This window comes from Oncorhynchus nerka, linkage group LG4 (genome assembly GCF_034236695.1).
Source record: "Oncorhynchus nerka isolate Pitt River linkage group LG4, Oner_Uvic_2.0, whole genome shotgun sequence".
Lineage (NCBI taxonomy): Eukaryota > Metazoa > Chordata > Actinopteri > Salmoniformes > Salmonidae > Oncorhynchus > Oncorhynchus nerka.
The window spans coordinates 67499130-67511722 of NC_088399.1; the positions used below are offsets into that span (position 1 = coordinate 67499130).

The window sequence follows — 12593 nt, forward strand, 5'->3', positions numbered from 1 at the left end:
TCCTTTCAGATTTGAGCCACGCTAATTGGAAATGAATGAAAGGTGGGTTGATTACATCCAAAGTAAGTTTTTTCCAGGAATGCGGTTGGTATCCACAAGAAGATAGCATTCATTGGATTTTTATTCCAGCAGTCTAACCCACTCAGCCATCCTGGTGTAAAGTACAATCAAGAGCCCAGTGAAATTGGAATGAGGAGCACACAGTCAGTTATTTTGGCTTTGAGTCAGAAAATATCTAAATGAGACTTGTTGACATGCAAATCAAACTTAATACAAGAATGGGGTTTCGAAGCAAGAAGAATAATAATTAAGTTGATAATGACTCAAACACCATAACTACTTAGCCATCTTTTGTGTTTTTAAACGATAAACACTTGCTGAGTCAAGGCGGAATAAGGGGAACAAAGTCAATTCTTTCAGCTTTCATCAAACAAAATTTCAAATGAGTGAAAGGACAATTGATTACATCCAAATGATAGATAACTCATACCAGAAATGGGGTTCGAACCCACGACGACGTATGTCCATTGGATCTTGAGTCCAACGCCTTAACCTCTCGGCCATCCTGGTGTAATAAACATATTTTCAAGGGCGCAGTCAAAATGGAATATGGAGCACACAGTTAGATCTTTTGGCTTTGATCCAGACAATATGTAAATGAAACTTGATTACATCCAAATCAAACTTTCTACCAGATGTAGGTTTGGAACAAACAAGAACATTTTAATTTCGATCATGAATCTAACGCCTTAAACACACTGACATCCAGGTGTTTCTAAAAGACTAACAAGAGCTGAGTCAAAGTAGAAGATCTTGTCATAGTCATTCCTTTCAGATTTGAGCCAAGCTAATTGGAAATGAATGAAAGGTGGGTTGATTACATCCAAAGTAAGTTTTTTCCAGGAATGCGGTTGGTATCCACAAGAAGATAGCATTCATTGGATTTTTATTCCAGCAGTCTAACCCACTCAGCCATCCTGGTGTAAAGTACAATCAAGAGCCCAGTGAAATTGGAATGAGGAGCACACAGTCAGTTATTTTGGCTTTGAGTCAGAAAATATCTAAATGAGACTTGTTGACATGCAAATCAAACTTAATACAAGAATGGGGTTTCTAGCAAGAAGAATAATAATTAAGTTGATAATGACTCAAACACCATAACTACTTAGCCATCTTTTGTGTTTTTAAACGATAAACACTTGCTGAGTCAAGGCGGAATAAGGGGAACAAAGTCAATTCTTTCAGCTTTCATCAAACAAAATTTCAAATGAGTGAAAGGACAATTGATTACATCCAAATGATAGATAACTCATACCAGAAGTGGGGTTTGAACCCACGAGGACGTATGTCCATTGGATCTTGAGTCCAACGCCTTAACCTCTCGGCCATCCTGGTGTAATAAACATATTTTCAAGGGCTCAGTCAAAATGGAATATGGAGCACACAGTTAGATCTTTTGGCTTTGATCCAGACAATATGTAAATGAAACTTGATTACATCCAAATCAAACTTTCTACCAGATGTAGGTTTGGAACAAACAAGAACATTTTAATTTCGATCATGAATCTAACGCCTTAAACACACTGACATCCAGGTGTTTCTAAAAGACTAACAAGAGCTGAGTCAAAGTAGAAGATCTTGTCATAGTCATTCCTTTCAGATTTGAGCCACGCTAATTGGAAATGAATGAAAGGTGGGTTGATTACATCCAAAGTAAGTTTTTTCCAGGAATGCGGTTGGTATCCACAAGAAGATAGCATTCATTGGATTTTTATTCCAGCAGTCTAACCCACTCAGCCATCCTGGTGTAAAGTACAATCAAGAGCCCAGTGAAATTGGAATGAGGAGCACACAGTCAGTTATTTTGGCTTTGAGTCAGAAAATATCTAAATGAGACTTGTTGACATGCAAATCAAACTTAATACAAGAATGGGGTTTCGAAGCAAGAAGAATAATAATTAAGTTGATAATGACTCAAACACCATAACTGCTTAGCCATCTTTTGTGTTTTTAAATGATAAACACTTGCTGAGTCAAGGCGGAATAAGGGGAACAAAGTCAATTCTTTCAGCTTTCATCAAACAAAATTTCAAATGAGTGAAAGGACAATTGATTACATCCAAATGATAGATAACTCATACCAGAAGTGGGGTTCGAACCCACGAGGAAGTATGTCCATTGGATCTTGAGTCCAACGCCTTAACCTCTCGGCCATCCTGGTGTAATAAACATATTTTCAAGGGCGCAGTCAAAATGGAATATGGAGCACACAGTTAGATCTTTTGGCTTTGATCCAGACAATATGTAAATGAAACTTGATTACATCCAAATGAAACTTTCTACCAGATGTAGGTTTGGAACAAACAAGAACATTTTAATTTCGATCATGAATCTAACGCCTTAAACACACTGACATCCAGGTGTTTCTAAAAGACTAACAAGAGCTGAGTCAAAGTAGAAGATCTTGTCATAGTCATTCCTTTCAGATTTGAGCCAAGCTAATTGGAAATGAATGAAAGGTGGGTTGATTACATCCAAAGTAATTTTTTCCAGGGATGTGGTTGGTATCCACAAGAAGATAGCATTCATTGGATTTTCATTCCAGCAGTCTAACCCACTCAGCCATCCTGGTGTAAAGTACAATCAAGAGCCCAGTGAAATTGGAATGAGGAGCACACAGTCAGTTATTTTGGCTTTGAGTCAGAAAATATCTAAATGAGACTTGTTGACATGCAAATCAAACTTAATACAAGAATGGGGTTTCTAGGCAAGAAGAATAATAATTAAGTTGAGAATGACTCAAACACCATAACTACTTAGCCATCTTTTGTGTTTTTAAACGATAAACACTTGCTGAGTCAAGGCGGAATAAGGGGAACAAAGTCAATTCTTTCAGCTTTCATCAAACAAAATTTCAAATGAGTGAAAGGACAATTGATTACATCCAAATGATAGATAACTCATACCAGAAGTGGGGTTCGAACCCACGAGGACGTATGTCCATTGGATCTTGAGTCCAACGCCTTAACCTCTCGGCCATCCTGGTGTAATAAACATATTTTCAAGGGCTCAGTCAAAATGGAATATGGAGCACACAGTTAGATCTTTTGGCTTTGATCCAGACAATATGTAAATGAAACTTGATTACATCCAAATCAAACTTTCTACCAGATGTAGGTTTGGAACAAACAAGAACATTTTAATTTCGATCATGAATCTAACGCCTTAAACACACTGACATCCAGGTGTTTCTAAAAGACTAACAAGAGCTGAGTCAAAGTAGAAGATCTTGTCATAGTCATTCCTTTCAGATTTGAGCCACGCTAATTGGAAATGAATGAAAGGTGGGTTGATTACATCCAAAGTAAGTTTTTTTCCAGGAATGCGGTTGGTATCCACAAGAAGATAGCATTCATTGGATTTTTATTCCAGCAGTCTAACCCACTCAGCCATCCTGGTGTAAAGTACAATCAAGAGCCCAGTGAAATTGGAATGAGGAGCACACAGTCAGTTATTTTGGCTTTGAGTCAGAAAATATCTAAATGAGACTTGTTGACATGCAAATCAAACTTAATACAAGAATGGGGTTTCGAAGCAAGAAGAATAATAATTAAGTTGATAATGACTCAAACACCATAACTACTTAGCCATCTTTTGTGTTTTTAAATGATAAACACTTGCTGAGTCAAGGCAGAATAAGGGGAACAAAGTCAATTCTTTCAGCTTTCATAAAACGAAATTTCAAATGAGTGAAAGGACAATTGATTACATCCAAATGATAGATAACTCATACCAGGAGTGGGGTTCGAACCCACGATGACGAATGTCCATTGGATCTTAAGTCCAACGCCTTAACCTCTCGGCCATCCTGGTGTAATAAACATAATTTCAAGGGCGCAGTCAAAATGGAATATGGAGCACACAGTTAGATCTTTTGGCTTTGATCCAGACAATATGTAAATGAAACTTGATTACATCCAAATCAAACTATCTACCAGATGTAGGTTTGGAACAAACAAGAACATTTTAATTTCGATCATGATTCTAACGCCTTAAACACACTGACATACAGGTGTTTCTAAAAGACTAACAAGAGCTGAGTCAAAGTAGAAGAACTTGTCATAGTCATTCCTTTCAGATTTGAGCCACGCTAATTGGAAATGAATGAAAGGTGGGTTGATTACATCCAAAGTAAGTTTTTCCAGGGATGTGGTTGGTATCCACAAGAAGATAGCATTCATTGGATTTTTATTCCAGCAGTCTAACCCACTCAGCCATCCTGGTGTAAAGTACAATCAAGAGCCCAGTGAAATTGGAATGAGGAGCACACAGTCAGTTATTTTGGCTTTGAGTCAGAAAATATCTAAATGAGACTTGTTGACATGCAAATCACACTTAATACAAGAATGGGGTTTTGAAGCAAGAAGACTAATAATTAAGTTGATAATGACTCAAACACCATAACTACTTAGCCATCTTTTGTGTTTTTAAACGATAAACACTTGCTGAGTCAATGCGGAATAAGGGGAACAAAGTCAATTCTTTCAGCTTTCATCAAACAAAATTTCAAATGAGTGAAAGGACAATTTATTACATCCAAATGATAGATAACTCATAACAGGAGTGGGGTTCGAACCCACGAGGACGTATGTCCATTGGATCTTAAGTCCAACGCCTTAACCTCTCGGCCATCCTGGTGTAATAAACATAATTTCAAGTGCGCAGTCAAAATGGAATATGGAGCACACAGTTAGATCTTTTGGCTTTGATCCAGACGATATGTAAATGAAACTTGATTACATCCAAATGAAACTTTCTACCAGATGTAGGTTTGGAACAAACAAGAACATTTTAATTTCGATCATGAGTCTAACGCCTTAAACACACTGACATCCAGGTGTTTCTAAAAGACTAACAAGAGCTGAGTCAAAGTAGAAGAACTTGTCATAGTCATTCCTTTCAGATTTGAGCCACGCTAATTGGAAATGAATGAAAGGTGGGTTGATTACATCCAAAGTAATTTTTTTCCAGGGATGTGGTTGGTATCCACAAGAAGATAGCATTCATTGGATTTTTATTCCAGCAGTCTAACCCACTCAGCCATCCTGGTGTAAAGTACAATCAAGAGCCCAGTGAAATTGGAATGAGGAGCACACAGTCAGTTATTTTGGCTTTGAGTCAGAAAATATCTAAATGAGACTTGTTGACATGCAAATCAAACTTAATACAAGAATGGGGTTTCGAAGCAAGAAGAATAATAATTAAGTTGATAATGACTCAAACACCATAACTACTTAGCCATCTTTTGTGTTTTTAAACGATAAACACTAGCTGAGTCAAGGCGGAATAAGGGGAACAAAGTCAATTCTTTCAGCTTTCATCAAACGAAATTTCAAATGAGTGAAAGGACAATTGATTACATCCAAATGATAGATAACTCATACCAGAAGTGGGGTTCGAACCCACGAGGACGTATGTCCATTGGAGCTTATGTCCAACGCCTTAACCTCTCGGCCATCCTGGTGTAATAAACATATTTTCAAGGGCGCAGTCAAAATGGAATATGGAGCACACAGTTAGATCTTTTGGCTTTGATCCAGACAATATGTAAATGAAACTTGATTACATCCAAATCAAACTTTCTACCAGATGTAGGTTTGGACAAACAAGAACATTTTAATTTCGATCATGAGTCTAACGCCTTAAACACACTGAAATCCAGGTGTTTCTAAAAGACTAACAAGAGCTGAGTCAAAGTAGAAGATCTTGTCATAGTCATTCCTTTCAGATTTGAGCCACGCTAATTGGAAATGAATGAAAGGTGGGTTTGATTACATCCAAAGTAAGTTTTTTCCAGGAATGCGGTTGGTATCCACAAGAAGATAGCATTCATTGGATTTTTATTCCAGCAGTCTAACACACTCAGCCATCCTGGTGTAAAGTACAATCAAGAGCCCAGTGAAATTGGAATGAGGAGCACACAGTCAGTTATTTTGGCTTTGAGTTAGAAAATATCTAAATGAGACTTGTTGACATGCAAATCAAACTTAATACAAGAATAGGGTTTCGAAGCAAGAGGAATAATAATTAAGTTGATAATGACTCAAACACCATAACTACTTAGCCATCTTTTGTGTTTTTAAACGATAAACACTTGCTGAGTCAAGGCGGAATAAGGGGAACAAAGTCAATTCTTTCAGCCAAAGAAATTTCAAATGAGTGAAAGGACAATTGATAGATGATCTCATACCAGGAGTGGGGTTCAAACCCACGAGGTCGTATGTCCATTGGATCTTAAGTCCAACGCCTTAACCTCTCGGCCATCCTGGTATAATAAACATACTTTCAAGGGCGCAGTAAAAATGGAATATGGAGCACACAGTTAGATCTTTTGGCTTTGATCCAGACAATATGTAAATGAAACTTGATTACATCTAAATGAAACTTTCTACCAGATGTAGGTTTGGAACAAACAAGAACATTTTAATTTCGATCATGAGTCTAACGCCTTAAACACACTGACATCCAGGTGTTTCTAAAAGACTAACAAGAGCTGAGTCAAAGTAGAAGATCTTGTCATAGTCATTCCTTTTAGATTTGAGCCACGCTAATTGGAAATGAATGAAAGGTGGGTTGATTACATCCAAAGTAATTTTTTTACAGGGATGTGGTTGGTATCCACAAGAAGATAGCATTCATTGGATTTTTATTCCAGCAGTCTAACCCACTCAGCCATCCTGGTGTAAAGTACAATCAAGAGCCCAGTGAAATTGGAATGAGGAGCACACAGTCAGTTATTTTGGCTTTTAGTGAGAAAATATGTAAATGAGACTTGTTGACATGCAAATCAAACTTAATACAAGAATAGGGTTTCGAAGCAAGAAGAATAATAATTAAGTTGATAATGACTCAAACACCATAACTACTTAGCCATCTTTTGTGTTTTTAAACGATAAACACTTGCTGAGTCAAGGCGGAATAAGGGGAACAAAGTCAATTCTTTCAGCTTTCATCAAAAGACATTTCAAATGAGTGAAAGTAGAATTGATTACATCCAAATGATAGATTACTCATACCAGGAGTGGGGTTCGAACCCACGAGGACGTATGTCCATTGGATCTTAAGTCCAACGCCTTAACCTCTCGGCCATCCTGGTGTAATAAACTTAATTTCAAGGGCGCAGTCAAAATGGAATATGGAGCACACAGTTACATCTTTTGGCTTTGATCCAGACAATATGTAAATGACACTTGATTACATCCAAATCAAACTTTCTACCAGATGTAGGTTTGGAACAAACAAGAACATTTTAATTTCGATCATGAATCTAACGCCTTAAACACACTGACATCCAGGTGTTTCTAAAAGGCTAACAAGAGCTGAGTCAAAGTAGAAGATCTTGTCATAGTCATTCCTTTCAGATTTGAGCAACGCTAATTGGAAATGAATGAAAGGTGGGTTGATTACATCCAAAGTAAGTTTTTTCCAGGAATGCGGTTGGTATCCACAAGAAGATAGCATTCATTGGATTTTTATTCCAGCAGTCTAACCCACTCAGCCATCCTGGTGTAAAGTACAATCAAGAGCCCAGTGAAATTGGAATGAGGAGCACACAGTCAGTTATTTTGGCTTTGAGTCAGAAAATATCTAAATGAGACTTGTTGACATGCAAATCAAACTTAATACGAGAATGGGGTTTCTAGGCAAGAAGAATAATAATTAAGTTGATAATGACTCAAACACCATAACTACTTAGCCATCTTTTGTGTTTTTAAACGATAAACACTTGCTGAGTCAAGGCGGAATAAGGGGAACAAAGTCAATTCTTTCAGCTTTCATCAAACAAAATTTAAAATGAGTGAAAGGACAATTGATTACATCCAAATTATAGATAACTCATACCAGAAGTGGGGTTCGAACCCACGAGGACGTATGTCCATTGGATCTTGAGTCCAACGCCTTAACCTCTCGGCCATCCTGGTGTAATAAACATATTTTCAAGGGCTCAGTCAAAATGGAATATGGAGCACACAGTTAGATCTTTTGGCTTTGATCCAGACAATATGTAAATGAAACTTGATTACATCCAAATCAAACTTTCTACCAGATGTAGGTTTGGAACAAACAAGAACATTTGAATTTCGATCATGAATCTAACGCCTTAAACACACTGACATCCAGGTGTTTCTAAAAGACTAACAAGAGCTGAGTCAAAGTAGAAGATCTTGTCATAGTCATTCCTTTCAGATTTGAGCCACGCTAATTGGAAATGAATGAAAGGTGGGTTGATTACATCCAAAGTAAGTTTTTTCCAGGAATGCGGTTGGTATCCACAAGAAGATAGCATTCATTGGATTTTTATTCCAGCAGTCTAACCCACTCAGCCATCCTGGTGTAAAGTACAATCAAGAGCCCAGTGAAATTGGAATGAGGAGCACACAGTCAGTTATTTTGGCTTTGAGTCAGAAAATATCTAAATGAGACTTGTTGACATGCAAATCAAACTTAATACAAGAATGGGGTTTCGAAGCAAGAAGAATAATAATTAAGTTGATAATGACTCAAACACCATAACTACTTAGCCATCTTTTGTGTTTTTAAACGATAAACACTTGCTGAGTCAAGGCGGAATAAGGGGAACAAAGTCAATTCTTTCAGCTTTCATCAAACGAAATTTCAAATGAGTGAAAGGACAATTGATTACATCCAAATGATAGATAACTCATACCAGAAGTGGGGTTCGAACCCACGAGGACGTATGTCCATTGGAGCTTATGTCCAACGCCTTAACCTCTCGGCCATCCTGGTGTAATAAACATATTTTCAAGGGCGCAGTCAAAATGGAATATGGAGCACACAGTTAGATCTTTTGGCTTTGATCCAGACAATATGTAAATGAAACTTGATTACATCCAAATCAAACTTTCTACCAGATGTAGGTTTGGACAAACAAGAACATTTTAATTTCGATCATGAGTCTAACGCCTTAAACACACTGAAATCCAGGTGTTTCTAAAAGACTAACAAGAGCTGAGTCAAAGTAGAAGATCTTGTCATAGTCATTCCTTTCAGATTTGAGCCACGCTAATTGGAAATGAATGAAAGGTGGGTTTGATTACATCCAAAGTAAGTTTTTTCCAGGAATGCGGTTGGTATCCACAAGAAGATAGCATTCATTGGATTTTTATTCCAGCAGTCTAACACACTCAGCCATCCTGGTGTAAAGTACAATCAAGAGCCCAGTGAAATTGGAATGAGGAGCACACAGTCAGTTATTTTGGCTTTGAGTTAGAAAATATCTAAATGAGACTTGTTGACATGCAAATCAAACTTAATACAAGAATAGGGTTTCAAGCAAGAGGAATAATAATTAAGTTGATAATGACTCAAACACCATAACTACTTAGCCATCTTTTGTGTTTTTAAACGATAAACACTTGCTGAGTCAAGGCGGAATAAGGGGAACAAAGTCAATTCTTTCAGCCAAAGAAATTTCAAATGAGTGAAAGGACAATTGATAGATGATCTCATACCAGGAGTGGGGTTCGAACCCACGAGGTCGTATGTCCATTGGATCTTAAGTCCAACGCCTTAACCTCTCGGCCATCCTGGTATAATAAACATACTTTCAAGGGCGCAGTAAAAATGGAATATGGAGCACACAGTTAGATCTTTTGGCTTTGATCCAGACAATATGTAAATGAAACTTGATTACATCTAAATGAAACTTTCTACCAGATGTAGGTTTGGAACAAACAAGAACATTTTAATTTCGATCATGAGTCTAACGCCTTAAACACACTGACATCCAGGTGTTTCTAAAAGACTAACAAGAGCTGAGTCAAAGTAGAAGATCTTGTCATAGTCATTCCTTTTAGATTTGAGCCACGCTAATTGGAAATGAATGAAAGGTGGGTTGATTACATCCAAAGTAATTTTTTTACAGGGATGTGGTTGGTATCCACAAGAAGATAGCATTCATTGGATTTTTATTCCAGCAGTCTAACCCACTCAGCCATCCTGGTGTAAAGTACAATCAAGAGCCCAGTGAAATTGGAATGAGGAGCACACAGTCAGTTATTTTGGCTTTTAGTGAGAAAATATGTAAATGAGACTTGTTGACATGCAAATCAAACTTAATACAAGAATAGGGTTTCGAAGCAAGAAGAATAATAATTAAGTTGATAATGACTCAAACACCATAACTACTTAGCCATCTTTTGTGTTTTTAAACGATAAACACTTGCTGAGTCAAGGCGGAATAAGGGGAACAAAGTCAATTCTTTCAGCTTTCATAAAACGAAATTTCAAATGAGTGAAAGGACAATTGATTACATCCAAATGATAGATTACTCATACCAGGAGTGGGGTTCGAACCCACGAGGACGTATGTCCATTGGATCTTGAGTCCAACGCCTTAACCTCTCGGCCATCCTGGTGTAATAAACATAATTTCAAGGGCGCAGTCAAAATGGAATATGGAGCACACAGTTAGATCTTTTGGCTTTGATCCAGACAATATGTAAATGAAACTTGATTACATCCAAATGAAACTTTCTACCAGATGTAGGTTTGGAACAAACAAGAACATTTTAATTTCGATCATGAGTCTAACGCCTTAAACACACTGACATCCCGGTGTTTCTAAAAGACTAACAAGAGGTGAGTCAAAGTAGAAGATCTTGTCATAGTCATTCCTTTCAGATTTGAGCCACGCTAATTGGAAATGAATGAAAGGTGGGTTGATTACATCCAAAGTAAGTTTTTTCCAGGAATGCGGTTGGTATCCACAAGAAGATAGCATTCATTGGATTTTTATTCCAGCAGTCTAACCCACTCAGCCATCCTGGTGTAAAGTACAATCAAGAGCCCAGTGAAATTGGAATGAGGAGCACACAGTCAGTTATTTTGGCTTTGAGTCAGAAAATATCTAAATGAGACTTGTTGACATGCAAATCAAACTTAATACAAGAATGGGGTTTCTAGGCAAGAAGAATAATAATTAAGTTGATAATGACTCAAACACCATAACTACTTAGCCATCTTTTGTGTTTTTAAACGATAAACACTTGCTGAGTCAAGGCGGAATAAGGGGAACAAAGTCAATTCTTTCAGCTTTCATCAAACAAAATTTAAAATGAGTGAAAGGACAATTGATTACATCCAAATGATAGATAACTCATACCAGAAGTGGGGTTCGAACCCACGAGGACGTATGTCCATTGGATCTTGAGTCCAACGCCTTAACCTCTCGGCCATCCTGGTGTAATAAACATATTTTCAAGGGCTCAGTCAAAATGGAATATGGAGCACACAGTTAGATCTTTTGGCTTTGATCCAGACAATATGTAAATGAAACTTGATTACATCCAAATCAAACTTTCTACCAGATGTAGGTTTGGAACAAACAAGAACATTTGAATTTTGATCATGAATCTAACGCCTTAAACACACTGACATCCAGGTGTTTCTAAAAGACTAACAAGAGCTGAGTCAAAGTAGAAGATCTTGTCATAGTCATTCCTTTCAGATTTGAGCCACGCTAATTGGAAATGAATGAAAGGTGGGTTGATTACATCCAAAGTAAGTTTTTTCCAGGAATGCGGTTGGTATCCACAAGAAGATAGCATTCATTGGATTTTTATTCCAGCAGTCTAACCCACTCAGCCATCCTGGTGTAAAGTACAATCAAGAGCCCAGTGAAATTGGAATGAGGAGCACACAGTCAGTTATTTTGGCTTTGAGTCAGAAAATATCTAAATGAGACTTGTTGACATGCAAATCAAACTTAATACAAGAATGGGGTTTCTAGGCAAGAAGAATAATAATTAAGTTGATAATGACTCAAACACCATAACTACTTAGCCATCTTTTGTGTTTTTAAACGATAAACACTTGCTGAGTCAAGGCGGAATAAGGGGAACAAAGTCAATTCTTTCAGCTTTCATAAAACGAAATTTCAAATGAGTGAAAGGACAATTGATTACATCCAAATGATAGATAACTCATACCAGGAGTGGGGTTCGAACCCACGAGGACGAATGTCCATTGGATCTTAAGTCCAACGCCTTAACCTCTCGGCCATCCTGGTGTAATAAACATAATTTCAAGGGCGCAGTCAAAATGGAATATGGAGCACACAGTTAGATCTTTTGGCTTTGATCCAGACAATATGTAAATGAAACTTGATTACATCCAAATCAAACTTTCTACCAGATGTAGGTTTGGAACAAACAAGAACATTTTAATTTCGATCATGAGTCTAACGCCTTAAACACACTGACATCCCGGTGTTTCTAAAAGACTAACAAGAGGTGAGTCAAAGTAGAAGATCTTGTCATAGTCATTCCTTTCAGATTTGAGCCACGCTAATTGGAAATGAATGAAAGGTGGGTTGATTACATCCAAAGTAAGTTTTTTCCAGGAATGCGGTTGGTATCCACAAGAAGATAGCATTCATTGGATTTTTATTCCAGCAGTCTAACCCACTCAGCCATCCTGGTGTAAAGTACAATCAAGAGCCCAGTGAAATTGGAATGAGGAGCACACAGTCAGTTATTTTGGCTTTGAGTCAGAAAATATCTAAATGAGAC

General features: G+C 37.4%; 15 non-coding genes across 15 annotated transcripts; all 15 read right to left on the bottom strand.

Annotated features, from left to right (window-relative positions):
• Positions 1 to 487: 487 nt before the first annotated feature.
• Positions 488 to 570, bottom strand: trnal-caa (transfer RNA leucine (anticodon CAA)). Its single transcript has one exon. It is a non-coding gene; the product is annotated as a tRNA-Leu (tRNA).
• Positions 571 to 1312: 742 nt separating this feature from the next.
• On the bottom strand, positions 1313 to 1395 carry trnal-caa (transfer RNA leucine (anticodon CAA)). Its single transcript has one exon. It is a non-coding gene; the product is annotated as a tRNA-Leu (tRNA).
• A 743-nt stretch (positions 1396 to 2138) lies between these two features.
• On the bottom strand, positions 2139 to 2221 carry trnal-caa (transfer RNA leucine (anticodon CAA)). The gene has a single exon. It is a non-coding gene; the product is annotated as a tRNA-Leu (tRNA).
• Positions 2222 to 2963: 742 nt separating this feature from the next.
• Positions 2964 to 3046, bottom strand: trnal-caa (transfer RNA leucine (anticodon CAA)). The gene has a single exon. It is a non-coding gene; the product is annotated as a tRNA-Leu (tRNA).
• Positions 3047 to 3790: 744 nt separating this feature from the next.
• Positions 3791 to 3873, bottom strand: trnal-uaa (transfer RNA leucine (anticodon UAA)). The gene has a single exon. It is a non-coding gene; the product is annotated as a tRNA-Leu (tRNA).
• Positions 3874 to 4615: 742 nt separating this feature from the next.
• On the bottom strand, positions 4616 to 4698 carry trnal-uaa (transfer RNA leucine (anticodon UAA)). The gene has a single exon. It is a non-coding gene; the product is annotated as a tRNA-Leu (tRNA).
• Positions 4699 to 5441: 743 nt separating this feature from the next.
• Positions 5442 to 5524, bottom strand: trnal-uaa (transfer RNA leucine (anticodon UAA)). Its single transcript has one exon. It is a non-coding gene; the product is annotated as a tRNA-Leu (tRNA).
• A 723-nt stretch (positions 5525 to 6247) lies between these two features.
• On the bottom strand, positions 6248 to 6330 carry trnal-uaa (transfer RNA leucine (anticodon UAA)). The gene has a single exon. It is a non-coding gene; the product is annotated as a tRNA-Leu (tRNA).
• A 743-nt stretch (positions 6331 to 7073) lies between these two features.
• Positions 7074 to 7156, bottom strand: trnal-uaa (transfer RNA leucine (anticodon UAA)). Its single transcript has one exon. It is a non-coding gene; the product is annotated as a tRNA-Leu (tRNA).
• A 743-nt stretch (positions 7157 to 7899) lies between these two features.
• On the bottom strand, positions 7900 to 7982 carry trnal-caa (transfer RNA leucine (anticodon CAA)). The gene has a single exon. It is a non-coding gene; the product is annotated as a tRNA-Leu (tRNA).
• A 743-nt stretch (positions 7983 to 8725) lies between these two features.
• Positions 8726 to 8808, bottom strand: trnal-uaa (transfer RNA leucine (anticodon UAA)). The gene has a single exon. It is a non-coding gene; the product is annotated as a tRNA-Leu (tRNA).
• A 722-nt stretch (positions 8809 to 9530) lies between these two features.
• Positions 9531 to 9613, bottom strand: trnal-uaa (transfer RNA leucine (anticodon UAA)). Its single transcript has one exon. It is a non-coding gene; the product is annotated as a tRNA-Leu (tRNA).
• Positions 9614 to 10356: 743 nt separating this feature from the next.
• Positions 10357 to 10439, bottom strand: trnal-caa (transfer RNA leucine (anticodon CAA)). Its single transcript has one exon. It is a non-coding gene; the product is annotated as a tRNA-Leu (tRNA).
• A 743-nt stretch (positions 10440 to 11182) lies between these two features.
• Positions 11183 to 11265, bottom strand: trnal-caa (transfer RNA leucine (anticodon CAA)). Its single transcript has one exon. It is a non-coding gene; the product is annotated as a tRNA-Leu (tRNA).
• Positions 11266 to 12008: 743 nt separating this feature from the next.
• Positions 12009 to 12091, bottom strand: trnal-uaa (transfer RNA leucine (anticodon UAA)). The gene has a single exon. It is a non-coding gene; the product is annotated as a tRNA-Leu (tRNA).
• Between the last annotated feature and the right edge of the window lie 502 nt (positions 12092 to 12593).